The sequence below is a fragment of the Prionailurus viverrinus genome, chromosome B2 (assembly GCF_022837055.1).
Source record: "Prionailurus viverrinus isolate Anna chromosome B2, UM_Priviv_1.0, whole genome shotgun sequence".
Lineage (NCBI taxonomy): Eukaryota > Metazoa > Chordata > Mammalia > Carnivora > Felidae > Prionailurus > Prionailurus viverrinus.
This window is the reverse complement of record NC_062565.1, coordinates 137,992,842-138,006,954: the sequence shown is the minus strand read 5'-3', so window position 1 is coordinate 138,006,954 and position 14,113 is coordinate 137,992,842. Positions and strand designations below refer to the sequence as shown.

General features: G+C 45.0%; 1 protein-coding gene across 11 annotated transcripts in view; it reads left to right on the top strand.

Moving 5' to 3' along the window:
• Positions 1-8,560: 8,560 nt before the first annotated feature.
• Positions 8,561-14,113, top strand: part of SYNE1 (spectrin repeat containing nuclear envelope protein 1) — a 472,738-nt gene continuing 467,185 nt past the window's right edge. For 8 of the 11 annotated variants that reach the window (XM_047860302.1, XM_047860305.1, XM_047860304.1 and 5 more), the window contains exon 1: positions 9,133-9,295. The gene's annotated coding sequence lies outside the window, so the exon portion shown is untranslated. Of the gene's footprint in view, positions 8,699-9,131; positions 9,296-14,113 lie in introns of those variants that run through there. The other 3 variants (XM_047860308.1, XM_047860307.1, XM_047860298.1) reach the window with 2 other exon arrangements.

Genomic DNA, 14,113 nt, shown 5'->3' with positions numbered 1-14,113 from the left:
CTAGATAACTAATGGGGAAGTAGGAGCAAATCATGTAGCCCTCACAGATCATAAAGTAACTTGAGTCTTCCCTCTAAGTTAAATGGAATACTATTGAAGGGTTTTGAGCAAAGGGTGACAGCACCTAATTTATGCTGTAATAAGATGCAATTGGCTGTCATATTAAGAATATACCTGTGGGTAGCTCAGTCATTTAAGCATTGGACTGTTGATTTTGGCTCAGGTCATGAGCTCACAGTTTGTGAGATCGAGTCCCAAGACGGGCTCCACACTGACAGTGAGGAGCCTGCTTGGGATTCTATCTCTCCCTTTCTCTCTCTGTCCCTCCCCCACTCGTGCTTGCTCTCTCTGACTCTCACTCTCTCTCTCTTTCTCAAAAATAAATAAAAATAAACTTGAGAATGTGCTAAAAAAATAGTCAAGAGATGATTATTTATGGTGGCAGGTGTAGAGCTAATAAGTAATGGATTTTAGATATTTTTTTGGTAATCCAGGGAAAAATTTTAAGAATATTGCAGGGAGCCTGGGTGGCTCAGTCGGTTGAGCGTCGACTTCTGCTCAGGTCATGATCTCACGGTTCATGGGTTTGAGCCCCACACGGGGCTCTGTGCTAACAGCTTGGAGCCTGGAGCCTGCTTTGGATTCTGTGTCTCCCTCTCTCTCTGTTCCTCCCCTGCTCTTACTTTGTCTCTCTCTCTCAAAAATAAATAAAAATTTAAAAAATTAAAAAAAAAGAATATTGCATAGAACTCTCATATAATTGTTTGCATTTTGTCCCATTTACTTTCTCCAAATCTATCTTTCATCACATTTTTTTTTAATGTTTATTTTTGACAGTGAGAGAGAGAGAGAGAGAAAGAGAGAGAGGGAGTGCAAGCAGGGGAATGGCAGAGAAAGGAGATAAGGAATCTGAAGCAGACTCCAGGCTCTGAGCTGTCAGCACGGGGCCTGACGAGGGGCTCGAACTCATGAACTGGGAGATGATGACCTGAGCCGAAGTTGGACACTTAACTGACTGAACCACCCAGGTGTCCCTCGTCACATTTTTTTCTGAATCACTTGAGAGTATGTTGGGTACACCATGTCCTACTACTAGTAAATATTGCAGAGGCTGGTTCTGAAGAACCATGGATAGTTCTATAGATATATATGTTTAGGATGGAATCAACACGATTTGCTGATTGACCAAAGGTGAGAAATGGAAAAAAAGAATTGTTAAGTGTGACACCAAAGCTTTAGCTTGAGCCACTGAGAGGATGGAGTGATCACTGACTAATGTGAGGAAGGAAGAATCAAGAGCAAGTCTGGAAAAGAAGATTACAAATTGTGGGCATATTTTATTTGGGATACCTTTTAAACTTCCCAGTGGAGATCCGGGTAGATGATTGGATATTCAAGTCTGGAGTTCAGGAATGAGGTCTGGGCTAGAGACCTGAATTTAGGAACTCATAGTAGCTACGTGATACTTAACAGTATGAAATTGCTTAAGACCCCCTAGGAGTTGGGGTAGCTGGAAGACAGAAAAGTTCCAAGGATGGAGCTCTTGGTCCTTCAAAGTCCAGAGGTGGGGGTGGGGGGGATGACAAGGAAGTAGCAAAGGATCCCAAGAAGGAGTAGCCAGAAGAAGCAATAAGATGAAGGCAATGTGTGGTGGGTTTAGAAGGTAAGTGAGGAAAACATTTTAAGGAGTAGAGAGGAGACAATACTTGTCAAATGGTTCTGATAGGCCAAGATAGGAACAGACCATTTAATTTAGCAAAGAAGAACTAGATAAGTAGCTGCTGTGAGTTCAAGAACAAGGGGACAAGAGAAATGCCAGCAGAATATAGACAACTCTTTCAGAGTTGGCTTGAAAATAGGGGTGGTATTTAGAGTTCAGGCCATGATCAAGGTGTTGTTGTTGTTGTTGTTTTGTAATATGAGATAAGTAGCAGCATATTTACATGTTTATGGTAATCAACTAAGAAGATAAAATAAATTAATGGTTCTGAGAAGAGAGAAAGTATCAAGAGAGGAGTTCATTAGTAGCAATAAAAGACAAGTTTGCATATTATACGTAGCACTGATGCAGATAGTGCAGACGGTGGTGGGAGCCTCTCAAAATTCTCTTTTTAAATTTTTTTTTTCAACGTTTATTTATTTTTGCGACAGAGAGAGACAGAGCATGAATGGGGGAGGGGCAGAGAGAGAGGGAGACACAGAATCAGAAACAGGCTCCAGGCTCTGAGCCATCAGCCCAGAGCCCGATGCGGGGCTCGAACTCTTGGACCGCGAGATCGTGACCTGGCTGAAGTCGGATGCTTAACCGACTGCGCCACCCAGGCGCCCCTCAAAATTCTCTTTTGATTACTTAAAATGTTCAAGGGAAAGAGGAAGAAAAGTTAGCAGTTGAAAATTTAGATGTGGGGAAAGATGTTGGAAGTTTGAGGAAACAGGAAAAAGTATGAAATTTGCATAGGGAAGTGGAGAGGTGCACTGGTTAGAGAATCAGAGTATTCTGGGGCATTTGATTTCGTGATCGTGAATACAAAAGTCCAGTCAGGATGATGGAGTTTTTCTCCAGCCACATTCAGCAGTGTGAGTGTAGGCACTGAGTAGGCAGAGTTGAATTTAACAAGGTATGTGGTTTAGCCAAGTGAGTAGAGCAAAGTGAGGAGGAAAAGTAGTTGAGGATAAATGCAAGGAGGTGAATACAAGGATTAAACATGGAATTTAGACCAGTTTAAGAGCAATAAACATAAAAGGGACGATGGGCAATGAAAAACAATGGTGGGATCCACATATGGTTAATATCGTTTATGCACTGTATATACCTTAGAGTACCCCTTTCAGGTGTGTGCCATTAATATCTGGAATTGTATATTTATTCTAATAATTTTCTGAAGACGGCACTCAAATGTCTTGTTTTATGAAACATGGTTTATTATAGCAGTTTCCAAAAGATTCAAGTGAAATATCTTGAAGACTCACTAATTCTAAGACATCGTAAGGGCTAGTAGTGGCCCTACCAGTGGATATGAGGTCCTGCTTGATTAAGGGATTATTGGAATTGGGGCACTGGAGGGTGTGGGCTGGAAACAAAAGAAGTGGTCAGAAAGTGGGGTGTTAACAGCTGAGATTATCATTACGGGATAGTTGTCATTATTGATAATGACAAGGTCAAAATTATGACCTTGGGAGTGGATGGCTAACGTAAGGGAAGCACAACAATGACCTAAGAAGAACAGCTTCTGAAGGAACCTTTGGAAGAAAGTGACAAGAAAATCATATTTGGGAATTAATGTTCTTATCTTAAAATGTATCATTAAGCTAAGTTGTCTTAAAATCCTAACTTTTAGAATTCTAGAACAATATTAAATATGAGTTAAAATAGATTCAGTGTCTTAAACTGCAATTTTTCTGAGTTTTGATCGAAATAAATGTTTGCATTCTCCTGTTTACCCCAAGTCTGTGGCTATATTGAATACTGTTTTGTTGGCAAACAGCCTTCATTCACAATCTGTTCTATGTTCAGGGGCTGGAAGTTTGGGAATTACATTTCCCAGGATCCCTTTCCTTGGGGAGGATGGATGAAATTTGCATTCTGCCAGTGATCTCATGTGAGATCTGAAAGCAAAGGGGACACACAACAATTCCCCCTCCAACCTGGACGGGAATTAGTTCCACAGTGGCTGGTGGAATGCCAAGCTCCACCACCAGGAGGAGCCTCAGAGCAGGGGCATTGTGATAACTGCTGGCCATTTGCGGCAGTATCTTGACCTCTAGGCGGCAGCAACAAGTTGCTGAGTTCTGGGCTGCCCCTGCAGGGGTGTTGTCTGACATTAGTCATGCTAATGGTGACTTCTCAATTTTACCAACAACTTCTTAGCCCCTAAATCCCTGTGTCAAATTCTCACGTTGTTTTGATTTTTCTTTAACGAATCCTGATCGGCACAATATTTCACACCAAGACTGTTCCAGACCTACAAAGATGGGAATCTCATGTTGGTTAGTTGATCTGGTTGGGTTTGCATACAGTGATGATCTCTTTCCAATGTAAAATAGAATTCTAAGGAGACAGGGCATGCAGTGGCTAACTTACTTAAAGTAGCACGTATTGATGCCTCAAGTTAAGGGCCTATTGAAGTCAAGAATTCAGGAACCCAAGTTGGCTACTGCTGTGCAATAGAAAAGAGAATAGAGGACTATGGAGTATGTCAGCTACTTTTGATTACAATCAAGACCATAGAGAAAGAAAATGACAAGCCCAAGAACTTCACAACCTTGGATCAAGGCATGGCCAGAGACCCATAAGGCTTCTAAAGGACCCTTATTCTTGTAGCCACATTGTTGGTACAACCAAAAATCAGACATAAGGTCTGTTGTTGCAGGCTGCAACTTTATAATGCAAGATGAATTCAGAGCCTTGCTAGGTCTCTTACGTGAAAACCAGGGCTTTTATTGTGAAAAGTGGGCTATGTAAATTGGGAAAGAACCATTTTGGAGGATTTGGGTGAACTTAGTACTTCAAACCCCAAATCCTTCTGAGGCTTCCTTGCCAGCAGAAGTGAGCCCTTCCTCCCTGGTCTGTCCTTCATCCCTTGTTAGAAAACTCCACAAGCAGAAATTACCTAGTAAGGGGCTGCCAATCTCTTAAGACCCAACCAGACCATTACTGACTGCCTCGAGACCTTGACTGTAGCAAGTCCCTTGACCTTTGAAAAGTAAGAAATCTGTTTGGTTTAAAGTTTTCCCGTTCGTACACAGAAGTGTGTTTTAAAGAGACTTCAGACTAAGGGAGGGAGGTGGAAGGGAAAATCCAGTTTTCAGTTGCATATGTTCTCATACCATAAAGATACACTTCTTGTAAGGCCCTCTGCTGATCCTTTTGACAAATAAATGACATATTTCAATTATGGCAAGTATTAGCACACTTACATAAAAGAGAAATGATAGAAACGTAAATGATTATTTTCAGATTTCATATGGGTACCAGAACTCTAAATTTACAAATACACAGACACAGTGATGCAGCCACTGGGGTAAAGCTGAACTGAACCCAGTCTGTGAGTTTTTGCCGTTCTCTGGCACATCCTACTAATGGAGAGAAGGGATATTGGGGGTCTAGCTGCCAAGCTGCATGAGAATGGGACTCCACGAAAACTGAAAGAGTATGAAAAGAAGACAGATGAGGAGGACAGGCCTTGGCCTTGGTGGAAGAGGAAATTGGAGATTGCTACCCTGGCAACTGTTTCTTGGCCTGTGATGGTCCTGTGATTATATTTTTCTGCCCTTAGGAACTGGTATCCTAAAGCAATCAGCCTGTTGCAAAGTGAAGTAGACACTGTTTTCCCTTTATTTGACAACCTCAGAAGCATCTGGAATAGTAGCAATAACTATAATAATGATGGATTGTAATTATATTGCATATCCTGACCACATGCCAGGCACTGAAGTGAGAAGTGCTTTCCAGGTATCAGCTCATTTAGTCCCTGAAATAGCCCTATGAATGAGATATACTGTTATAATCCCACTTGTGGGTTTGTAAAATCTGAACTTGAGAGAGGTTAAATTACTAGCTACACATCACATTGGTAGCTAATGATGGAGCTGGAATCCAAACCCAGGCCTTTCTTGCCCCCAAACCCAAGACTTTAACCCCTATACTATTCCGATTTCCTTTGGCCACACATGGCCTTACGTCCCATATATTTGAGCTATTAAACTCCCCTCAAACCCACCACCATTCTTCTAATAATGAATGCTATGATCTTCCTAAAGGGTCACTGTAGCAGCTTTCTAACTCATCTACCTGTACTCATTTTGGCTCCAATGCCCAGCCTGTTTTCATATTACAGCCAATGGGAAAATTTCAAAACATGAATCTGATCATGTTGCACCACCCTACTGAAAATGCTTTAATGGCTCCATGTAAAGACTCATCAATGCAGGCTGCTCTTTCAGGCCCCCACAGTGTATCCATTCCTTTGGAACCTCCTGGGGCCCATTGTTCCCGAAGCTCCTTCCCCTCCCTTGCTGTCTCTTCTGCAGCTACAGTGGTCTTCCTCAGTTCTCCAAATGCACTGTGTACTTTTCTTCCATGGAGCCTTTCCAAGAGCTCTTTCCTTTGGCATGCGTTTGCACACCACAACCCACCCCTTTTTCGCCTAGTTAATACCCCTTCTTCTGCCCATCACTTCCTACCAGTCTTTCTGATCATTAAACTAAGTTAATTTAATCCCTTAATTAAACTATTCTCCGAAGGTTTTCGTAACACTTGCCTTTTCTTCAAGGTTGGGGTTTTATAGTTATTCGCGTGGTTCTTTGATGAATGTCTATATTCCTGATCATGTTGCCTCCATGAAGGCAGGAACCAGGAAGTAGCCACAGTACTTAGGACAACATATGGCATTTGATAGGCGGTTAAGCCAAAGTTGTTGAATGATGGGGCTACAACAAACCTCTACAGGGGGATACGAGAAAGACCAGCCTTTCCAAAAGTCTATAATGTGCTTGGCCCTTGTGTGGAGGATGAAGATCAGCTGAGAGTGGAAGGTCAGCTCATCAGGCAACCAGCGCCGGCCAGATGGCCCCAGATTCTCACTGCCTGAGCCTAGGAAGAAAGTAGCTAGGTCTCATCAAGGAGTTTCAGTTGGTGGGAGCAATGTTTGTCTCACAACTTACTTCTCAAGTGGGTCAACCTAAAGAGGCAACTGCTTAATCCCTAAGAGACTCTTAAAAGAGAACAAACTGAGGGTTGATGGAGGGGAGGTGGGTTGGGGGATGGGCCGAATGAGTGATGGACATTAAGGACGGCACTTGTTGAGATGAGCACTGGGCGTTGTTATATGGAAGTGATGCATCACTAAATTCTACTCCTTAAGTCTTTATTACACTATATGCTAACTAACTTGGATTTAAATACAATTAAAAATTTAAAAAAAGGAAGCAATTGCTTAACACACTGAGCAGTGAGTATGTAAAATACCTTCTTATCCTGTCTTCAACAGGCTTCAGGGTAAATTGGTTCGATAAAGGTAGTGACTGAGAGGAGAACCGAGTCGGATCCTTTCCTCGTGAGTGGTAGGCCTGGAAGTTGGATCTAAGTCTGGTGACCACACAGGAAGAGGGTGTTATCTGAACGACTGGGCTGTGGTGGGTTATCGCCATGATGAGTTCTGGGATGATGGTCACCCAGAGGTAGAGGCAGGGTATACATTGACAGCGATTCACCCAAACAGCGCCCTCTCCAGACCCAGCTTCCTGGTGTAAGGAATTCCACCATTAGAAATTCTCTGGTCTCGGGGCGCCTGGGTGGCGCAGTCGGTTAAGCGTCCGACTTCAGCCAGGTCACGATCTCGCGGTCCGTGAGTTTGAGCCCCACGTCGGGCTCTGGGCTGATGGCTCAGAGCCTGGAGCTTGTTTCCGATTCTGTGTCTCCCTCTCTCTCTGCCCCTCCACCGTTCATGCTTTGTCTCTCTCTGTCCCAAAAATAAATAAACGTTGGAAAAAAAAAATTAAAAAAAAAAAGAAATTCTCTGGTCTCAAAAAAATGTAAATACAAGGAAAAACAGCACATCGGATCAGATTCCTTTCAGATATTGTGGTTTTGATGGGGTCTGGAAGAAGAAGGAACTTGAAGGAAATAGACAGCTAAATCGTGGAGTGTTGGTGGCAAGTGAGCAAAAGGCAGGAAGCAACGAGAAACTTCATCAATTTAGGACAGTCCCTGCATTTAGCAAATTTAGAGAATAGGAAACTGTTTTGTTTGGATTAAAAATCTGAGGGATAATTATTATTATTAAAAATTTTTTAATGTTTATTTATTTTTGAGAGAAAGAGAGAGAGAGAGAGAGAGAGACAGCACGAGTGGGGGAGGGGCGGAGAGGGAGGGAGACAGAATCCGAAGCAGGCTCCAGGCTCTGGGCTGTCAGCACAGAGCCCACATGGGGCTAAAACCCACAAACCTTGAGATCATGACCCGAGCCAATGTGGAACACGTAACCAACTGAGCCACCCAGACACCCCCGAGGGATAATTGTTATTTTTAAGATTCTTGCAACATAGTTTTCATTGAGTTGCCATACTCCTGTTGGACTTGGGTTTTGTTGTTGGTGGAGGGAGACTGTGTTTGACTTTGCTTGGAGACCATAAAACCACAACAAAATAGATTCTCCTGGATGCTACCTAGGCAACACCAGGACCTCCTCTACACCATGAGAGGGACTTGTGATGAAAGACACGCGGCTCCACAACGAACGGCATGGATACAGTGCGTCTGAAGAAACTGAAGGTGGTTCTTCAGAATCATCTTAATGAGTAACCAAGAATATAGAGAATTTAAGATGTCAAGTGCCTTCTCAAGAAATCCAAGCTTTATAAACAACAACAAAAGCCTCTAGTCTGACCAGTCTCCCTAAAATTATTTGCCACTGTTCTGACAGCCAGAAAAGTCAGCTGTTAATGATGTTTGTGAAAGTTGATTTAAAAGGAGCCTGCTAAATGTCCTCGTTGAACTGCATCACTTCCTTCCTGGGACCATCAGGGAACCTCCCCAGCCTTTCAAGACAGGTTCTGCTTAGAAAGGTCAACCCGGCAGTGGGAACCCCAGGCAAAAGTTAGCGGCTAGGGCAGCGCATCTCCTTCTCGGAGCTCTCGGCCATTCCTTCTCCTCCTCTCCCCCCGGGAGGTGGACCCCGTGGAAAGATTCGCCGAGAGGGTGGGTCACAGCTCGGGTTTGCAGCTGCGGAGAAGCGCCGGAGGCCGTGCGTCTCCGGGAGGTAGGGGAAGCCTGCGAGAGAGCCTCCAGGCCCCCGCCCCCGGCTCTTCCAGCCGCCGGCTCTTCCAGGGGCGCGGGGCGCGGGGCCGGAGAGGGGTGTGGCGGCGTCAGGGTAGCAAAGGCAACCTGCCAGGGGCGCTGAACCCCCTTCCCCCCCCCCCCCCCCGCTCTCGGGCCGACCTTCCCCTCCGAAAGGAGCACTCGTGCGGGGGGGGGGGGAAGGGGGGGAGAGTGGGGGGAGGCCTAAAACCCCAGGGTGCATCCGAGGGGAGGACCCGACTGCAGAGGGAGGGCAGAGTCGCCGAGCAGCTGGGCGCAGGAGTGAGCGCGCGTGCGAGCGGCCCGGGTGGGGGGGGGGGGGGGGGAGCGCGGCTGCGGATCTGCCGCGGGCGGGAGCCGGCCGGCGTGTTGTGCACTCTGTAACCCGGGCGGCCCGGCTCCCTGCAGCCCCGCCGCGGCGCCCGAGCTCCCGGGGCCCGCAGCTGGCCGCGCGCTCGCCTCGCTGCCGGGAACCTGGACGAGCCCAGGAGAGCGAAGGTAAAAGGAAAGAGGAAGAGAGATGGAGGGCAGGGGAGAGGGAGAGGGGAGAGAAAGCGAGCGGACGAGCGAGCGAGCGCGCTAATGTGGGTGCTCGCCGAACAAATTGCAGAGGCAATTGTGAGCAAGTTTGTACTTGCATGCCGGGGTTGTGCGTGCTTCACGGGAGGGAGAGGGCGGCGATGGTGGCGGCGGTGCTGGTGTGCGTACGTGTGTGACACTCAGGGATGAGGAGATAAGGAGGTGGAGAGCGTCCTCCCTGCTTCTCATACGTAGATATCCCTATTAATATCCCCCGCTCGCGTTGTCATTTCCGCTTGTGGCACTTCTCTTGGGCTCCAGTGATGCAGAAGCAAAAGGCAGCCACCCTCTTGTTGTGATGGCCGGTACTGTTGCTACTATCAGATGGGAGATGCAGGGCGTTGGGCAAATTCTGGGAGCCTCCCTTCCTCCACCCCCGACTATTTTAGGAAGGGCTGAGGGGGGCGGGAGGGGGGGGAGGGGAAATAGGTAGCCCCGGCCGAGGGCTGGAAGACCTCGCAGAGGCCGGGCTTCAGACAGTCACCTTGCAATTGCTTCCAGGCAGAGCCTACGCTAGAGGGCAAGATAACTTTCATCTCCTCCCCGGAAAGACACGTTTCAGAAATTTTGCATTGCTGCCCGAGGAGTTCTGTGAAATGGTGGTTCACAGGGCGGCAGGTGCATGGCGAAAGGGCAGGAAAGTAGTGCAGAATAAAGCAGCTCTCGGCCGCCAAGCAAAGAAAGCCCGGTGGCAACCGCGGTGAGGTGTGCCGCCTGGGGTGCCAAGAGCTTGGAGGCTGCAAGTTCAGGCCCAGCCCAGGGAGAAACATCGGCTGTGAAACCGGTGTTAGCATCCTGGAATGTTCTTTCTCAGCTTTGCAGCTTGGGGTGGGAAACCTGTCTGTATCTGAAATTCATCTGTGAACGTTAAGAAAGTTCTAAACGAATTATTTTTCTCTTTTTGAGTGTAGTTTTGTCTTCATCTGAGATCCGCTTTACTAAAGGAAGTATTTGTAGACAAAAGCCAGACTTGTGCAAGAGAAAAATGTAGTAATTTTCAGTTAAGCAACAGATTAATATGACCCACATCTGCATAAAATGCTGATTTAATTAGTCGTGAGGATTGTTTTTTAAGAGGCCTGCTGTTCCCCATGATGAAAAAGATTAATAGTATGGGTAAAAAGTTCCTAATATTGCCAGAACATTGTAATAAAACCCATAGCTATTTTTTTTTCTTGTGTTTTTAAGTCTGTTCCTTACTTGGTGGCAAATTGAGAACAAAGTGTACCAGATCAATGCTAATTTAATATGTTTCATGCTGAAGATAAAGGCACATCTTCAGACTGACTCAGATAATAATATTGCTAGCCTTTGAAAATACTTGCTCAGCTATTACATTATAGACTCATTGTTATCTTTCTTGACTAATGATTTTTCACAAACTGGTTTGTTTCTGTTCTCACTGTCCCCACATACAAATTCTTGTCCCTGATTCTTTCTTGCAAGGGAGCCGAGGTTGGGAAAAGGCAGTTTACCATTCAGGATTTTTCAAGACTTGCTTGTCTTAAATGTGGAGGGCACCACACTGGGACCTGCTCTCTGAAAGTAGGCAGCACACATAGCTTCTTGGCAACGACAGGCGGTGTAAATTGAACAGGATGTAGGAAGCCCATGACTGGGCAAAGTTGCTGGCGTTTTCTCAGCTCTAGATACTGCAGCCACACCCCGTGGCCTGACCTTGAGAATCACACAGGGCCCAAGACTCCCCTGTGAGGGAATCCTGTTTCTCCCCCTCTTCACTGTCCCAGGCGTCCTTCCTTGTGATCTAATCCAACCAGAACCAGTGTTGGCAAGAAGTGCCACATATACTCTATCTAGCAAAGTATGGGAGGAAGGTAGTAGGTATCTTTGGGCCTGATTTATACTGCAACCTTCCCCCAAAAAGTTGAATCATGACACGTCATATTTGTCATACTGATCCGCTCTGTACTTAGTCTTTTGGTTACCTGTTTCCATGTTTGTTCTTCCAGAGAAAGGGCCAATTCTTATTTGTTACCCTGTACATTTCATAGTAGTGAATAATTAACAGTACTATTCACTGATAGCCCATACACATACATTAGTAATATATCTATATTAACTCCAGATGTCCCTTTTCTCCCTACTGCTTAGCCATCTTAGTGTTTATTCATTAGTACCATTGCTAAAGGATGAAGAGAGAAAAACAATAATTAACTTTAAAATTAGACACTTACATGACTCACTCCAGCAAAGGACTTAGAAGGGGTGGATGTGTATTTATTAGCTTTTTTATTTTTGCTTAATAGTGAATTTTAATAGGGGCTCTATTCTTATACATATTTAGATGTCTACTTCAGTAATATTTATATTTCATATGGCTGTGACCCTGTTTGTGTCTTATGGTCTCAGTGCATCTTTCTCAGTTAGAAATGAACCACATCATCTCTGGTGGTTGCAGGGTTTGGAATTTTCTGTTATCGTTTCCTAGTACCTAAAATTGTAGTTGCATTGCTTTAAGATGTGTTCTTAGGGCCTAGCAGTGTTCCTCCTAATGTTTTTCCTAACGCGTTTTTTTTTTTTAGGAGCACAAACAAAAAACTGCCTTAGCCGCGAGTTGTCCATTCTGCTTAGAGACTAGAGAAGTCCAGGTTTGATGATTCACTCGTGTGCTTTTTTCACGGGGGCTGGTGTTAGAAGAGTGTGGTTCAGATAGGAGAATCCCAAATAGCAGACAGTGTAAATTCCCACTGCATTCTGCACAATAATTGCAGCAGATGGTTATCGATTGGGTATTCATTTTGCTCGAACAGTTCCCTGGATTTCTCCATGAGAGAACTCACCCTGCTTTGTTGTCATATTATCGATTTCATCTCCCCCTCTGATGCGGAAGCTCTACGAGGGGCTTATCTGTCTTGTTCACTGCTATTTACTCAGTACCATTGTCCTTTACAAATAGTTTCTCAATACGCTTTTGCTGTATGAAATGTACTGGGCTCTTACTTCTCTGCCTGGAGTGGTGGATGGCCTTAGCTACAGACGGATCTCAGTTCCTTCTCCTGGAAGGATTTGGAGACGGTGCCGGGACTGCTAATTCATACACAACCCATCAATGTCTACCTGATTCTCTCTTTCCATCCCAGTACCGGTCCCCCTCACTGCCCACGATATCCTGCACCTATTAAAAACTCTTTTAATTTCCCTGGGAATAGTGAGCTCGTTGGTGCTGCTGGACCTTCCTCTGCCCACAACCTCAACTGCCCACAATCGCTCAGTTCCAGGAGTGAATTTCAAGCTTTTGTGACCTCTGACCTGCTATTTTAGTGGTCACTTGTGCTGCCAGTGGTTTTGGACCTGGGGAGCACGCTTGAGGGCACCTCTCCACTGCTCATGTTGCAGGTAGAGAAACTGAAGCCAGGGGAAGGAAAATGGAAACCAGTTATTTGCTGGACCTCTGCTACATGCCAAACAGTCTGCTAAGCATATTACATGTTTATCTTTTTAAATTGATGCAGGATAAAATTAAACCAATAATTTAGCATAAAATGACTTCATTTTACATGTGAAGCCACAAGTGCTCAGAAAAGTTTACTTTTCTTCAGGTCACATGGATGGAGTTAAGACTCTGCCCCAGATCTTTCTTAGTCCATAGTGTGTGGATGTCTTGGTACCATACTCCCTGTGGTAGGTCATTACTGGGGACTTCCAGCTCACACTCAGTCAGCTAGTTGGAACAAAGCTAAGCCTAGAACTCATATCTTCTGACCCCCAGTTTCCTTTTCTTTTCTTCTTATTTTATTTGTTTGATTAATTAGAAATTTCTTATATGTCCCCCTGAGTGAAAGTATCAGTAAACAGCAAGACTATCAGAATTTCACGAAGGAGGAAATGCACATATGATGAAAACAAAATATTTTATCTTCTGTCTGAAAAAGGAAGGATATTGCATTTACTTCTTTTGCAGTGAGGAGGGAGGGGTTTTCTGTAAAACAAAAATGTCTGTTGAGGGCCTGGGATGTTCTCAGGGATCCATTTGGCATCGATGGTGAGATGTCAGAGTGAGAACAGTTATAGCCTCTACCCTTGCAGAATGTTCACAGTCTACTTAGAGTGTGAGACTAACAGTGGTGGTGAATATAAGACAAATTATACTTATAATAACATGGGTTGTTAGTGCTCAGTGTGTACAGGAGCATTTAAGGATGGCTTCAAGCAGGGTGGGGGGCCTGGGCCAGGTATTTAGTGATCCTTGGGATCTGCTCAGCTAACAGTGCCCCACACAAGGGCGAAGTTGTTACCGCAAGCATATGAGTGCGTGAGGTGAAGATATTGGAAGTAAGATCTGCACAGCCCCTCTGGCTGCTGAGCTCAGTTGATGGTACCACGACCCACGCAATCTCCAGGCAGAATCCTGAGAGTTATCCGAGACACTTTGACAACCCAATTGTCCATTTCCTATCTCCCCTCCCTGACCAGTCATCAACTACTACACATTTGCCTCCTAGAGATTTTTCAGATCTTATCCTGTACTCACTGTCTTATTTTAGTCTGTCATCATCTTGACTCCTGAGATACTTTCCTTAGGGATCTTTCTGAATCTTTCAGTCTTGTCTCCTTCAAATACACTCTTAAAAACTGTACCTAGAATAATCTCAATTATACTTGGGCACTTCTAGCTTAAAATCCCCCAGTGGTTTCCTATTGCCTCCCAGAGAATCAGGACGAAGCTTCTGAGCATAGCACACAGGGCCCTCAACCGTCCGGTGCTACCTCCTTCTC